The following is a 15,494-nucleotide window of genomic DNA, read 5'->3' as shown; positions in this document are numbered from 1 at the left end:
TGTAAATTTATAATTCTATTACTATACACGTGGCACCCCCCTATTATGTGCTTTATTAAGACACTATTCTGTAAGAGTAGCAGTTTGGGCTGCAAGTAAAAGAAGATCTGCTAAAAGTTCCTTGAAAAATAAATAAATTTTATTATTTCACTTAGCAAGATTCAAGGCTGAATAATACTGTGATTCTTTTTATTCTTCCCCTCTTCTACCCTCATCAAGGTGCCTCTACTCACAGCCCCAAAATGACTCCAGGCACTACAGATGTCACGTCTTCAGTCATCAATCTCCAAAGTCCAGAAAAGAGTAATTCCCCTCCATGGGTCCCTTTTCTTGAGAGAGGAAGCCTTCTCAGAGAGCCCCAGCAGCTCCTCTCCACTTCTGCCCTTTCTAAGTCACTGGCAAAGGGAATGGAGTTGCTGGGCTGGCCTTTGACTTACCAGGATGACGTGCCCGCCTCCTCCCCTCAACAAACATTTGCCCAGGATTTGAACATTTTTTAAGGCTCTGTTTGGGAGGAAGATGGGAGAGAATGGGAATTTAATAGTCAACCAGATGTATGTGCCCCCACATGTATTTCTTTTACGATTTTCCCCTTTTAAGACACAGAATCACAATCATAATTACTGGTAGAGGGCCACCCTGCTTAGATGCTTATCTTTAGTGAGACCTGGCAGCAAAATGGTTAAGCGATTAGCCACTAACTGAACGGTTGTCTCTTCAAACTCACCAGCAGCTCCAAGGGAGAAAAGACCTGGAGATCTGGTCCCATAAAGATTACAGCCTAGGAAACCCTATGGGGCAGCTCTACTCTGTTCTATAAAGTTGCTGTGAGTCTGAGTCGACTTGTTGGCACACAACGACAATGAAGTCCAAAGATGACTTTTATTCATTAATTATTCAATGCATATAAAAAAGATTGTAGTTCTAGAATACCTGGTAAATACATGTACGGTCTCTGCCCTCATGGAGTTTACACTGTGGTAGGGGAGTCAGATAAAATGTTAGCTAAGGAATAACACACACTCACACTGTGGGATAAGTGCTGTGAAAGACGCACAACGAGTGTAGTCAAAGGATAACATGGGGAGGAAGCACGCAGATACAGTAGTTCATACTTCTCCACGAGCAGACATTAAGCTGACGGATGAAAGCAGGTAAATGCAGAACAGGTACTCTGGACAGGAGGAAAATCACAAGCAGGTTTTGGGACAGGACAGAAACCATCACGTTTGAGAAAGGACTCTTCCTCCTGCACATCAGGAGACAAGAAAGCAATGATGGTTCCAGATGCAGGTAAGTTACAGCAAGTTAAAAGATTCTCTGTTACCAAAAAGGAGGACAGAAGGGGCTGAGCAAAGACGAGGGTCACCACACTCGAGCTCTTCAAAAAACAACTCAAGTGTGGCTCAAAATAACTAAATCCACATATAGAAAAAAATCATTTACAACCAATTTATTCAAACAAACTACAAAAATCCTCCACAGATCCAGTACTGAAGTCTCAACGCTTCTCACAAGGAGGAATCCATAGAGCCTTAAGCCAGTTGCAGCTTGAAGAAAAGGTTTCCCATACCTACTTGGAACCTGTTTGTTCACTGTCCTGGTTCCATGGTGCTAACTTATCTTAGGTTTCAGCTAATTCTATATCGCACACCAGGCCTTATTAGAGTTTTATCTCCTCTGTTGATCTGCAAATGCTCAAAATTTCACACTTTGGTTTGTTTGTAATTTAACTCTAGCTATTATTGCTCCTAACTGGCCATTCCACAAAGCTGTGCAAAGGTGAAATAGGACAAAAAATACGTAAAATCATTGCAACGGTCAGCTCTGATCTTTGTTACAAATCATATAATCCACAGGCAATTCTCTTAGGTTTGATTTAAAATGTTAACAGTTCTTCTAACAGAAAAAGACCATATGACTATAAAATTCCATTTCAATTCATACAGCACCACCTGCAGAGTAATTATGAGATGTTGCAATTCAAAAACCAAGCAAGCGTACCATTTCCTTTGAAGGGCAGGAGACAGAAGAGGTCAGATTCTTACCTGTTATGTTTTTCTCTTGCCCTGCCCCTGCTCATTGTATTGTGCATTTCGACAAGCATAGTTTTCAGAAAATTACAGTGTCTGGGGCTTCAATATTTCAACTGTATCCACAAATCTTGAAATCTAAAGGCTTAGTTTAATATACACGTTGTTGTTGTTAGGTGCCATCGAGTCGGTTCTGACTCATAGCAACCCTACAGGACAGAGTAGAACTGCCCCATAGGAGCAACTGGTGGATTTGAACTGCTGACCTTTTGGTTAGCAGCTGAGCTCTTAACCACTGCACCACCAGGGCTCCATAATATATATATATATATGCAGTAAAATATTTTAATACCTTGATATATATATATATTATATATGCATTAGGATCCAAAGCATTGTTCGGATGATTATTTTATGCCTATTATCCCCCAAAATGATGTTAAAGTGAATTCATTAATTTTTAATCTGAAAACACTGCAATTAATTCAGAATGTGACAGGTTAGTTTGGAAATAAGGTGTGGCAGGCACCCTGCTGTGCAGCAGACTGGCTCTGATGTATATACATATATATAGATACATGTATATATATCAAGGTATTAAAATATTTTATTATTTATCCTATTATGCTGCATGACTTTCTTTAAAAGTTAACAGAATTATTTACACATGTGAAGAACTGTCAAACAAAACTTGAGCAATATAGGAAGCGTGTAATTACATACCAGAATGCAGAAATAATATTTCTCTCTAATTATTGCAATTTCACTATGTAACTCCTTCCACTCTCCATAATGGTTACACTTTTGATTAAAAGAAGTACTTACTGTTTGTTCTCTACAGTACATTAAAAATGGGTCCCTACACCTTTAACTGTTAATTAGCTCGGTGTCTGGTTCAGAAACCACAGCCCTGTTCAGTGTGACCTCACTGGTGTGGCATCTGGGCAATTATCTTTGAGATAATGAGCCTTTTCATCCATAACAGAACAACAACCTCTCACTTGGATTGCAAAAGATCAGAGCCAATCTGCTGCACAGCAGGGTGTCTGCCATTCCCTTCTGTATCATACCTTATTTCCAAACTAACCTTTCACATTCTGAATTAATTACAGTGTTTTCAGATTAAAAATTAATGAATTCACTTTAACATCATTTTGGGGGATAATAGGCACAAAAGATCATCCAAACAATGCTTTGGATCCTAAATGGGAAGGAAAACTCTATCCCTCACAGAATTTTTTGACACACGTCATAGCCTAGCCAGGCGACTTCACTGATCACGGCAAATAGCCACTCTATTCAACCGTGGCAAATAAAAACCATGAGGTCTGGGAAACTGGAAAAAAAAAAATCAACTTATACATTCACTTCAAACCCAAATCCTGTTTTTAGTGAGTTGGGGGAAAAAAGCCTCAGAAAAGATTCAGTGGTGCAGTTTGGTAAATTCTCAGTTGGTATTTTAATATATTCTAATTTCAGTCAAAAATTAATTGGGAGGTCACCAAGTTTTCTACCAGGCTGTATATATAATTCCTAGCCTTTATCAACAACTCCTACCCTTTATTCATTTCCTGCCTTAAAATCTTGCCCCATCTTCAAACCTGTAATTTGAGTCATCTCATGCAACATGAGATGAATAGGGAACCTCTTCCTCAAAGAATCAGGTACCCCTCAGAGATCTACTAGGACAGCACCTCTTTATAAGGCTCTCTTCATGAGAGAGTTTAATACAGATAAATTTCATCTTCTTGTATTAAAACTCTTTCCTGCAATCTTGAAATGCTACACCTATCAGTCCTATCCTCTCACTCTTTTATGCTTGACTTAACTAACAAGATGGGAAGTATGCCAAGACATGTGATGTCAACCACTTGGTCACTCACTGTTCCCTTTGTCTCCATGAAGTTTCTTTTGGTAGTAAGGAAACAGAAATCCATTCAAATTAGCTCAGTCACAAAGCAGGGATTTTTAGAAGAGGGCTTAAGTGTTACCCAGTCACATAAAGGACTAGAAACAAGACCTGGAGAGTTATCAGGACACAAAGCATTTGCTCCCCTCTCACTCTCTTGCTCTCTCTCCTTTTTTTCTTTTTCTATCGACTAGTTTTGTTTTGTTTTTTTCTACAAGAGTGAATCTCACTGGACCACTTTGGACTGCTGTGGGCTACTAATCTAAGTTCCTTTTGCAAAGGAAAGAGAGTAACAGGTAATACCAACATAATCTTTGTGACCCATCACCAAGGAAAGGTTAAAAAAAAAAACCATCACCATCGAGTCGAGTCCGACTCACTGAGACCCTATAGGACAGAGTAGAACTGTCCCATGCGGTTTCCAAGGAGTGGCCGTTGGATTTGAACTGCCGACCTTTTGGTTGGTTGGCAGCATAGCCCTTAACCATGGCGCTACTGGGGCTCCAAAGTGGGGATTGATTCTTTGAGAATGGGGTTCCGGGTCTAGGCAATCAGACCAAGACACTGCCTGGCTATGCATGTCGCAGTGCCCAGGACTGAGGAAATCTCAGTTCCTGCACAAGGCTGGTGCGCAGGCCTAGCAGGTTCAGAATAAATTAGGAAAATTCAGGAGTGCCGGAAGTCAAACCGGGGAAAAACAAAACCAGTTGCCACGGAGTCCAGACCAACTCACGGCAACCCCATTTGTTACAAAGTAGAACTTCTCCACAGGGTTTCTTGACTGTAATCTTTATGGAAGCAGATCTCCAGGGCTTTCTTCCGCGGTACCACTGGGTGGGTTTGAACCACACATTCTTTAAATTAGTAGTTGAGCACAAACCGTGCCCCTCAGGGACCTAACCAGTGGTGACAAATGACCATATATTTGGCCTCAACTAATACATCTTTATATCACCTTTAAGGCTTTTTGTCTCTTTTCTTCCACCATGCTAGAAAATATCTAGCACTGATGTTACCATTGGTGAGCTTTAAATCTCCTAAGGAAGGAACACGTAAGAACAGAAAGAACATTTCTCGCTCCACATTGAAACAGGCATGTTGCTGTTAGTCTCCTAGACACTTGCACGGCATTAGGAAATAAATTCAGCTGGAAGGACGATAATGCATCTTAAAAATCATACCTGGAAATCTGGCTGATTGCGTATCATAAAACTCATATAATTCCTCTGCCCTTTTAAGAAAACTTGTTCCTGTCATGAGCTAATCTAATCAGAGGATTCTGCTCACATTATAAGTTATTTATATGCTTATTTCATCATTGTAAAACATGTGCAGTAAAGTACACATTTAACATAAAATAACTAGAAAATGTTAAGAGCTGATTAACCATTAAATGTAAAACAAGAGCTATGGACGATAAATTCTATTTTAATGCAGTAAATTTACAGACTTCCTTCTGTTTCATTTCCTCTTTTCTAACAACAAAGTCTTGCTCTCAGCTGCTATTTTTAAAGCCCACTGAGATGAATCTTGCAGCGGTTATAACCTGATATTTTATGGGACTTCTCCTTTGAGGGGGTCCAAGTGCAGGAATTAAATGCTTCACTCACTTCCACGAAGCTACGCAGGGAAGGAAAATACACACTGCAGTCTACGAAATTCAAGGGATGCAGGGAATAGGACTGTTCTGTTTACAGGTGAAACCGGCCTCCTTCCACAAGGGATTTTAGATTTTGCAGAGCACCATTGAATCTGTGCAATATCAAGCCAGATCAACCCTTGTTTTGTGATATTTCCACAGTGGGGAATCTGCCCATTCCCCCTCCTCTGCTCCCCTACCTTCTACACCTCCCTAAACTCTTCTACAACTTCCGAGTGAACACCAGGCTTTGAAATCACTGCACTCATGAATAACTGCAGCGTGTGGGCCCCACGGCTATGGTAAAAGTCGGAGCGTGCAGACTTCACATTATGACGTTAATGCCTAGGTTAATAAATAATAAATACTGCACTTAGATTTCCTGGCCTAGGCGCTCCCTGGGAGTTCATAAGTGATGATTTATCCATTACTAGGCACTGAGGTGATGTTAGTATGCTGAATAAGCCATACCGACACCTTCCAGCCCCCTCCACCTCTAACCTGTGAAACCACAGCCTTCTGCCTAAGAGGTGTCTCTTGGCTCTGTCCCTCCTCAGGCCCCTCGGCCATCACTGCCGTCCAGCCACCCTCATTCCCCACCAGAGCCACTGCAGCAGCTTCCCCACTGATCTCCTTGCTTTCCACGGTTTGCTCTTTTCTCACGCCTACTTCATCCTCCAAACCACAACCAGAGTGAATTAAATCAAAACGGAATCAAATTTATGCTTTTGGTTTAATGTACTTGCAGGAGTAATCTCCTTGTTTAACATTCTTCAATGGCCTCCTGTTAAACTTAGGATAATACCCGAAGTCCTTAAAATGGCGCACAGAGCCCAGCAAAGTGGGCCCTCATCTGCCTCAGCAGCGTCCTCAGCCTCCTTAGAAGCTCGTCCTCTGCTCGCTGTGGTCCAGTCATGCTGGACTTCTTTTCACTCCCCAAGTTTCCCTTCTCCTCCCACTTTGAGGTCTTTGCACATGCTACCTGCAGTGCTGAGAGTACACGGTCTACACCCTTCGTCCACCTAAGACCTACTCGTCCTTCAGATGCCAGTGTAAACGTCATTTCTCAGGTAACCACCCTCCCCCAACGCGCCAACCCAACCACCCCAGGCTCTCGGACCATCTCAGGGCTGCCAACCTTACAGTCGTTTACTCTACAGAGTTCATCCCAATAATTCAATTAATTGTGTAATTAATTGTTTCCTGTTTTCTAGAATAAAAACTCTCAGATTACAGGGACTGTCTATCTCTAGTGAAAACCCCAGTGCCCAGCATACTACATTACATAGATATGCAATTAATGAAAATGTGCTAGACGAATACCTCTTTATTTCTTATTCAATGTGATTTCCTTATCCTTACCATAACTGATTAATAAGTGCACTTACTGTGCTCTAAAAAAATTCAAAGCGATTTTCATATTTATCCAATAGTTAACAGTGTGGGGTTTAGACAATGAGCTATACAGCCAAACTTCTTGAGTTCAAATCTTGTCTCTTCCATTTATTAACTGGATTAGTTTGGACAAGTTACCTTACTTCTTTACTCCTAAATTTCTTCTTCTGAAAAATGGGTAGATGTTTAAAATATTTTAAATTACATATAAAAAAAGAAAGTGTTTAGAGAGGTGTCGAACGTGTAGGAAATACTCATTATTTCAGTCAACATCATCCCGTTGTTGTCATTCTAATAACACAGAAGGAAAAACTGAATCTCAGAGCAGTTACTTCACTTGCTTAATGTCACATGTGGAGCCCTCATGGTGTACAATTAAGCGCTCGGCTGCTAAATGAAAGGTTGGCTATTTGAACCCAGCCAGCGGCCCTGGGGGAGAAAGATCTGACGATGGGCTCCAGTAAAGATCACAGCCTAGAAAACCCTCTGGGGGCAGTTCTAGTCTGTCACATAGGGTTGCTATGAGTCCAAATCGACTCCACAGCAGCTAAAAACAACAATCGAGATCACACAGTTGGCAGACCAGAATCTGAATGTGAACCGAGGCAGTGGGATTACCACGTCAGAAAAGTGAACTGTTACCCTAAATACTGTCTAACCTGAAAGCTGAACCTACTGGCCCATTAGAGAGCTTGGGTCACTTTACCCAGTGGGTCACTCTGTGCTAAGTGATGACTAGCTGACGTTACCATAGCCTCCTTCTTAGAACATGGAATGAGAAAAACTTATATAGTAGGTGGGGACAGAAGCCAAGAAGGACGAAGAAAGAATGCAGTATGCTTAACCCAAAAAGCAGCAGAAGCCATGAGAGGGCAGAAATGAAAGGAGGGTGGAGCAAAGCTAGCTGAACAGTCAGAGATGCTGTAGAAGTACTTGGAAGAAATGGATACTGCTGCTGGTCATCTGGATGCTGGAATGGCGCCATATCCTCTTCTATCGAGTCAATTCCGACTCACAGTGACCCTATAGGACAGAGGAGAATGCCCCCATAGAGTTTTCAAGGAGCACCTGGTGGATTCGAACTGCCAACTTTTGGTTAACAGCTGTAGCTCTTAACCACTATGCCACCGGGGTTTCCACTGATCTGCTAATCCCTGGAAAATAATCCAATCCCTTTGAAGCTGCAGACACCATTTTCTGTTTCCTCACTTTTCTGAATACCGCTAAGAAAATAATCACTAATTACAAACAATGCAGATCTCCATTCCTTGTTGTCTAGAAGAGCCAGCAAGTGCTCCGTGGTTGAGAGCGCTCCCTTTTCCGACGTACCACCTAAAGTGCCATCACTATATACACATCCAGGGAGCCCTGGTGGTGCAGTGGTTAAGTGCTTGGCTGCTAACCAAAAGTCAGTGGTTCAAACCCACCAGCCGCTCTGCGGGAGAAAGATGTGGCACTCTGCTTCCATAAAGATTACAGGCTAGGAAACCCCATGGGGCAGTTCTACTCTGTCCTATAGGGTCACTATGAGTTGGAACCAACTCAGTGGCAGTGGGCATACACACATTCTTGTCACTACACTGGCATTTCACTTGGGCAGACATACAGGTGGGCTGAGCTGGCAGGCTGTGATGACATTTTTTTTTCCTCACTGAGCCAGGAAATCTTTGCCAGGAGGGTATCTCTGCATTTCCCTGAGTGTGATGTTAACAGTGTGCAACACCGCTATAATAAAAACGGCCACCCTGAGCTCCATGTAACATACATTTAATAATGGGATGCAGCCTTAAAGAACGTAAATATTTGACACTGATTAAAATGAAAATATTCCCAGTTCTGAAAATTTCTTTACTTTTTTAGGAAAATAAAAACCTTATTTTACTCTTTTTGGTATTCTCTAGGCAATCAATCACTATTTTAGGATTTCCTCTATCTACTATGTTACTTTCATAGTTATGAAGAAGGGTTGTTATTTTTTGTGTGTTTTAAACTAATCAAATAAGTAGTTAATTTATATTACTTCCCACCTGCAGGCATTTCATTACCACTTTGAAAAGGTGAGAAAATCAGTCATTAATATGCATAGATGCTTTCTGTAAGCAATTTAGAAGGGTATATACAACAGGAACTCTTTCCAAATCTCCACCACTGCAAGGCTAAAAAATTACGTTGAAATTCAGCTATTTAACCTTCCTAAATGAAGGGACCGGCATAGCTAACATTAAATGTTTGATTTAATTTGCTTGCATAGGTGGCTCCCCGAGAAGGCATTCAACCTTAACGTTAATGGTATCAGATCTATTCCACAGCGTGCGTGCCTCCAACTGCTTCAGACAGCACTGCGCGGACTAGTACGAAGCTCTCGTTTTAGTAAGATTCTTGGGCGGGAGGGAGACATTACCCTCAATTACACCTGTGTAACAGCTTTATCAACTTCAGTTGCCTTCCACTTCAAGAACAGCGCGTCCGGAAGGCAGGGGCAGGGCCCAGATCACAGCAGCTAAGCTCTGAAAGCAGATCCAAGGAGAAACAAAAAACCTCTTAGAGCCAAGCATGAGTGTGGGTTTTTAATTGTTTCCAGGCCAGATACGCCTCATTTTTCCTCTTGATATTTGTACCTTCATCATTTCACCGATCGGTAGCAACACCTTTAGTATGATCAGATTTTTTTGGTTTGTTCTTTGGGTTTACTTTTTAAAGGAAAGAAGTGATTATAAAAATACTAGAAGAAATCTCTGGAGAATTTATAATCTCAGAGAGAGAAGACCTTTTTAATTACGATTTAAAAACACAGCTCATGAGTCACTTTAAAAATGCATAAGTGCACCTACATACATAGCGAACATTTCTACGGCAACACTCACCAAGCAAAGTCAAACACATGGAAAACTGGGGGCAAAATACGACCATGTCATAAACAGCTTTGTTCTTAGCGCCCGTCCAGTCGCTCCCCGACTCACGGCCACTTCATGCACGATGGGATCGGACCACTGTAATCCATAGGTTTTCACTGGCTGATTTTCAAAATCAGATCGCCAGGCCTTTCTTCCTAGTCTTAGTTTCAAAGCTCCGCCAAAACCAGTTCAGCATCACAGCCACACACAAACCACCACTGACAGACAAGTGGTGGTTGTGCTTGAGATGCGCCGGCTGAGAATCTAGCCCAGGCCTCCTCCAGAAAGAGCTTATCTCCCATTTCATATATAAAGAGCTTCTACAAATCAGTTTCAAAATTCTAATAACAAATAATGGTGAAGAATACAGATAGTTCACATTAAAGAAGTAAATATAAAATATGGCTCTAAATGTACAAAATAATGCCCAAGCTCACTCATAATAGGAGAAATACAATGGCATCAAGTCACCAGTATTGATTTATCAGACTGGGAAAGATCCAAAGGTTTCATGAGATACTGTAGCTGATACAGTGACAGATACTCTCAGACAGTGCTGATGGGAGTAAAACTGGCAAAACTTCTATAGAAGAGATTTTGTTAATATCCAGCAAAATTACAAATACAGGTGGTCCCCAACTTACAATGTATTTAAGTTACAACGAACCGCACTTACGACAGTCCATTTTTGGGTTTTTTTGTACATCTTATCGTTAGTAATACGTACTACATAAAATGTTGCAGCATGTAATTTGCTGATGTTATTATTCTCAGATGTTCCATTTTATGATTTACTGTTCAAAACACTGCTGTATAGCAGTGTATGACCTGGTCTACTATGAAGTTGGTGTCAGTGTTGGGAGTTGTAAGGGATAGAAAGTTGGGCAATATTCAACTCCAACAACATCCAACAACTGAACGGCACACGTGCCCGACAGCCATTAGTTCTGCAACTTCATTGTTTCCACACTGATGCTGACTTCATTGTAAACCAGGTCTATACTCATTAACCCATTGCCGTGGAGTCGATTCTGACTCATAGCAACCCTACAGGACAGAGAAGAACTGCCCCATATGGTTTCCAAGGAGGTCCTGGTGGATTCGAACTATAGACCTTTTGGATAACAGCCGTAGCTCTTACCCACTACACCACAGGGTTTCCAACCAGGTCTACAGTGTGATCTTATTCAGTGTTTCATACCATTAGAAGCATCAGTTGTTAATCTGAAGCTGAGTTGTTCAATTTCCCTAATTGTAACTCCTGCATTACTTATACTCCCAACAGTATGCCTTGCAAAAGAAGTCATGTCACTGAAAAGTCCTAATCAAAAAACAAAAAAGGTGAGGAAGGCTGTAGACACGGGTATAAAGATGGAGATCATTAAGGCCTGGGATAATGGAAAGAAAGTCGGCAAAACAGCACGTGAGGAAGGACTCTCTCATTCAACAATCATTAAGGATAAGAACAGGATTTTGGAGTCAGTTATAGATGCCATTGGTATAAAATCAATAATTTTATCAAAGAAGAGGCAAGGCGCAATCTACAAGATGGAGAAGTTGTTGATGATTTGGATGGAAGACCATATCCAGGAGAGGATTCCTATGAGTCTACTGACGATTCAAACGAAAGCACGCAGGCTTTTTGAAAACCTGGAACAGCAAAAAGAAGATTACCACAAGTACGTAACGCCAGCAGGGGCTGGTTTCAGTGCTTCAAATGCAGCGTTGGTTTACATAACGTGTATACAACTGGAGAAGCAGGATGCACTGGTGCTGAAGTTGCCAACAAATTCATCAATGAGCCTGACAAGATAATGCGAGATGAAGAATATCTGCCAAGAAAGAAAAAGACCATCCAGACAACTTGCACTAATTTTCTGACAAAAAACACCATCCTCATTCCCAGGGATAATCCAGATGATCCAGAACCTTCCATAAATGGAGTTATTACCACAACTGACAAAATGCCAACGTCTTCCTACTCTTCTTCATCATCGGAGGAATCTTTATGATTTGTGAATTTTTTATGCATGTATGTGTCAAAATATATCTGTAAGTTTATATGTAATGTTTCCAACCCCAAAAAACAAAGATCAGATTTATAAAGATACTGATAATATAAGGCAATAATAATGAAAACTAAAACAAAATGAAGTCTTCAACTTACGTCAGAACTGACTTTGGAACCTAACTCCATTTAAGTCGGGGACTATCTCTATCCATACCCAGAAACTTCACTTTTAGAAATCTATCCTATAGATGTACTCATACACTTAGGAAAAAACATAAAGTGCAACATTTTTATAAGAGCAAAAGTGAGCAAACAGCCTAAATATTCATGTATCAGGGACTGACTGAATAAATTAAGGAATATACATAAAAGGGAATACTATGCAGTCATTTAAAAAAGAATGAAGAACTTCTTTACATACTAAAATAGACTGAGCTTCAAGATACACTGTTAGATTAACAAAAGCAGAACAGTGTGTATAGTAATAGCATGTAAATATTTGTGTAAAATTAGAATAAAAAAGAATATTTGGTAACAAAGAAGATACACAAAAATAAATAAAGGATATGCAAGAAACTAATAACATTGATTTCCTGCATTGTGGAGAATTATGTGACTAATGCACAGAGGAAGAGGGAGAATCTCTGATGAATACCCATTGTAGTTTTGAATTTCAAACCATATAATGTACCATCTGTTCAGAAAATAGTTTTAAACTTAAAAGAAAGGAGCAAGTCAATGAAGTTATTAGCTAAAATAAGGAATTTAGATTCTCTATGAATTTCACTTATAAAAGATCCCTTTAACTCCTATAACAATGGAACAAAGTCAATCAAAATTATTTTTTGGATAAAAACATTAGGAATGCCCTTCTGAAAAGCTAGAGTTGCTCATAAAAAAGACCCTTTCTGTGAAATTCTACATGCTTTCTCAGTTCTTCCCCCACGCCATGCCTCTTCTCCCCATATGGAATTAGGTATCATTGGATATTTTTCTCTAAAAAAATATAGATAAGGACTTGCAGTCCTTGCCCAAAGTCTACATGGAATTAGCCAGGGCTACTCAACATCAAGCTGTTGGCCTTCTCAGTATGTAATTATTATTATTTCTCAAATAGAGGGGCTTTGTCTGACATATGTTCTGATACTAGGGTAGAATATTTTAAATGGGGCCTCTCAGAAAATTGGGAACATAAAACAAGAGGATTTTTTTAATAGGTAAGAGGCTTGATATGAAATTAACTATTCTTAGCTTTTTCCTATTATCCCTAGGTGACTTTCATGGGATCTTTTTCTTTCCTTTCATGGAAGCTCTTTGGCATTGGCTGTAGAAAAACATTCAGTTTTAACAGAAAGAAAGAGTCATGGATAGCTGAGAAAGGCTAAGCCATGGCGTAAATGGGATGAGCAGAAAGAGGCAGGAGCTGGCAGCAAAATCAAGCATCAGTGAGGCAGGTGAATGACCATTTAATGACCTCTGAGCATGGTCCAGAGGCGCAGGACATCTGGGAGGGTGGGAAATGAGACATGAGCCTAATGATTACTAAAAAATTATCACTAAAACTGCTTACCTAGTTTAGAAACATGAAATTATCTCCAGCCCAACAGGACTGCAAGGAATATATATCATAATTGAAAATAGGTAGTTTTTAAAATACCACCTGTATAGCAATGGCAGGATAAGCTGGGAGTCCATTCAGTAGAACATTAACACATTTAGCCTACACAAGAAAGGTGATTCCGATAAAAATAAAAACTCAGCCAGAAAGATAATTCTGTACATTTATATTTTTGTGGTCACAAAATATCCTCCCTCCGGCACAAAATCTCTTTCCTCATAAACTCAAGCTGGGCACAATACGTTCCTTCTCCCTCTTTCTCCCCCTGCGGAAAAAGCAGCACACTGCTCGACATTGCTTTGTTGTTGTGAACATCCCCTTCAACAAATCATTTTCTTCACTTGTCCAGCTACAGACAACATAAAAATGTCTGTCCTCCATGTTTCTTATTTCAACACTGGACTTGACATGACTCTATCCTAAATCACGGAAGCTGCTTGTCAGTTCCCATGACTTGAAGTTAATTTTCACTCAGCTTTCTCTTCTTTTTATTTCACATTTCTTATGGGTAATGGCCATAGTGAAAATGATGGTAAAGGAGCTTTTCTCCTTCAGACCCCTGCCTACCCCACCAAAGATTTATAATACATTTTTCCTCTGGGAAATTTTATTATATCTCTCCTCCACTCAGCAATAAAAAAGAAGATCATAAACCCGTATAGATATCCTCTTGTACCATTTAGGGATAAGGTCCTTCTCTCATAGCAATATGTAGAACTGCTATGAGAATCAATGAAAAAATGAGGCATTTAGGTCCTAAGAAGGAACTCAGGAGTTTGCCGTCTGCATTTCACTCCATGGCCCCCAGAACAGGCTGAGAGATGCACATACAAAGAGTCAGCTGCCTCTGCCACTCTGATTCCACCATGGCAACAACATGACAGAACACCGAGAAACCGCAGAACACTCGCTCTTCTTTCAGTGTGAAGAAAAAACATTTTACTAACCAGGAGACAAACTACGTCACTTTAAAATCACTAAATTAAAGGTATGAGTTTTTAATTGTTATTTTCTGCAGAAGAGAAGCAGCAATGGAAATTTTAGGTAACCACCTCAAGCAGAAAATAAGTGAATGAAAAAGTTCTTGTTTTTGTTTCAGTGTATGTTATTTTGACCTCTCTTGAGGTCACTGTTTTTTTGTGTGGAACTTTCATTTTTGTTTTCCCTTTTTTTTTTTAACCCTTTTTTAAGGCTTTAAAATGGCTGGCTTGCAGTATTACTTGTAGATTTCCACGGGAACCAGGACTCACCTTGAAGTATAAGCTAATATCTTAGCTGGCACACTGAAACACCACAGGGGCTGCTAGGTAGCACTGCTCAAGCCATTACTGGCGGGGCTTTACAGGTGAATTTCAGAGCTCCCTGGATTAGCCGGAAATGTGTGTCTTGAAGATGAAACCTCTTTCACTGCCAATGTCTCCTGCCTGTGTATACTTTATCTTAGGTCCTATGTGTTTCCGTCACTTTCTTTAAGAAAAAAGAAAACAATGTCATCACAATTTAGACTCTAGGAAGTTACTTCCAATTCAATTTATGCTACCCTTAAATCTAAACTCCAGCCCTTTTTTTAAAATCCAGAATAAAAATATCAGGCAGAGGTAATCTCTAAGACTAGCTCAACTATTAACAGCTTTTATAACTTCTTAATTAATTATAACATCCTCACCAAAAATCATTGATTTAAAAAATTTCTCTTTCATACTAATTGCTTTTTTAGGAATATCAGAATGTATTGATTTAGAGAAAAATATCTGTCTTGGTCATCTAGTGCTGCTATAACAGAAATACAACAAGTGGATGGCTTTAACAAAGAGAAGTTTATTCTCTCACAATCCAGGAGGCTACAAGTCCAAATTCAGGGTGTCAGCTCCAGGAGAAGGCTTTCTCTCTCTGTCGGGTCTGGAGGAAGATCTTGTGATGCATCAGTCTTCCCTTGGTCTGGGAGCATCTCTGCGCAGGAACCTCAGGTCCGAAGGACACGCTCTGCTCTTGGCA

This window comes from Trichechus manatus, unplaced genomic scaffold (genome assembly GCF_000243295.1).
Source record: "Trichechus manatus latirostris isolate Lorelei unplaced genomic scaffold, TriManLat1.0 scaffold00089, whole genome shotgun sequence".
Classification (NCBI taxonomy): Eukaryota; Metazoa; Chordata; class Mammalia; order Sirenia; family Trichechidae; genus Trichechus; species Trichechus manatus.
The sequence above is the reverse complement of the archived record's forward strand: the minus strand, read 5'-3'. Positions refer to the sequence as shown.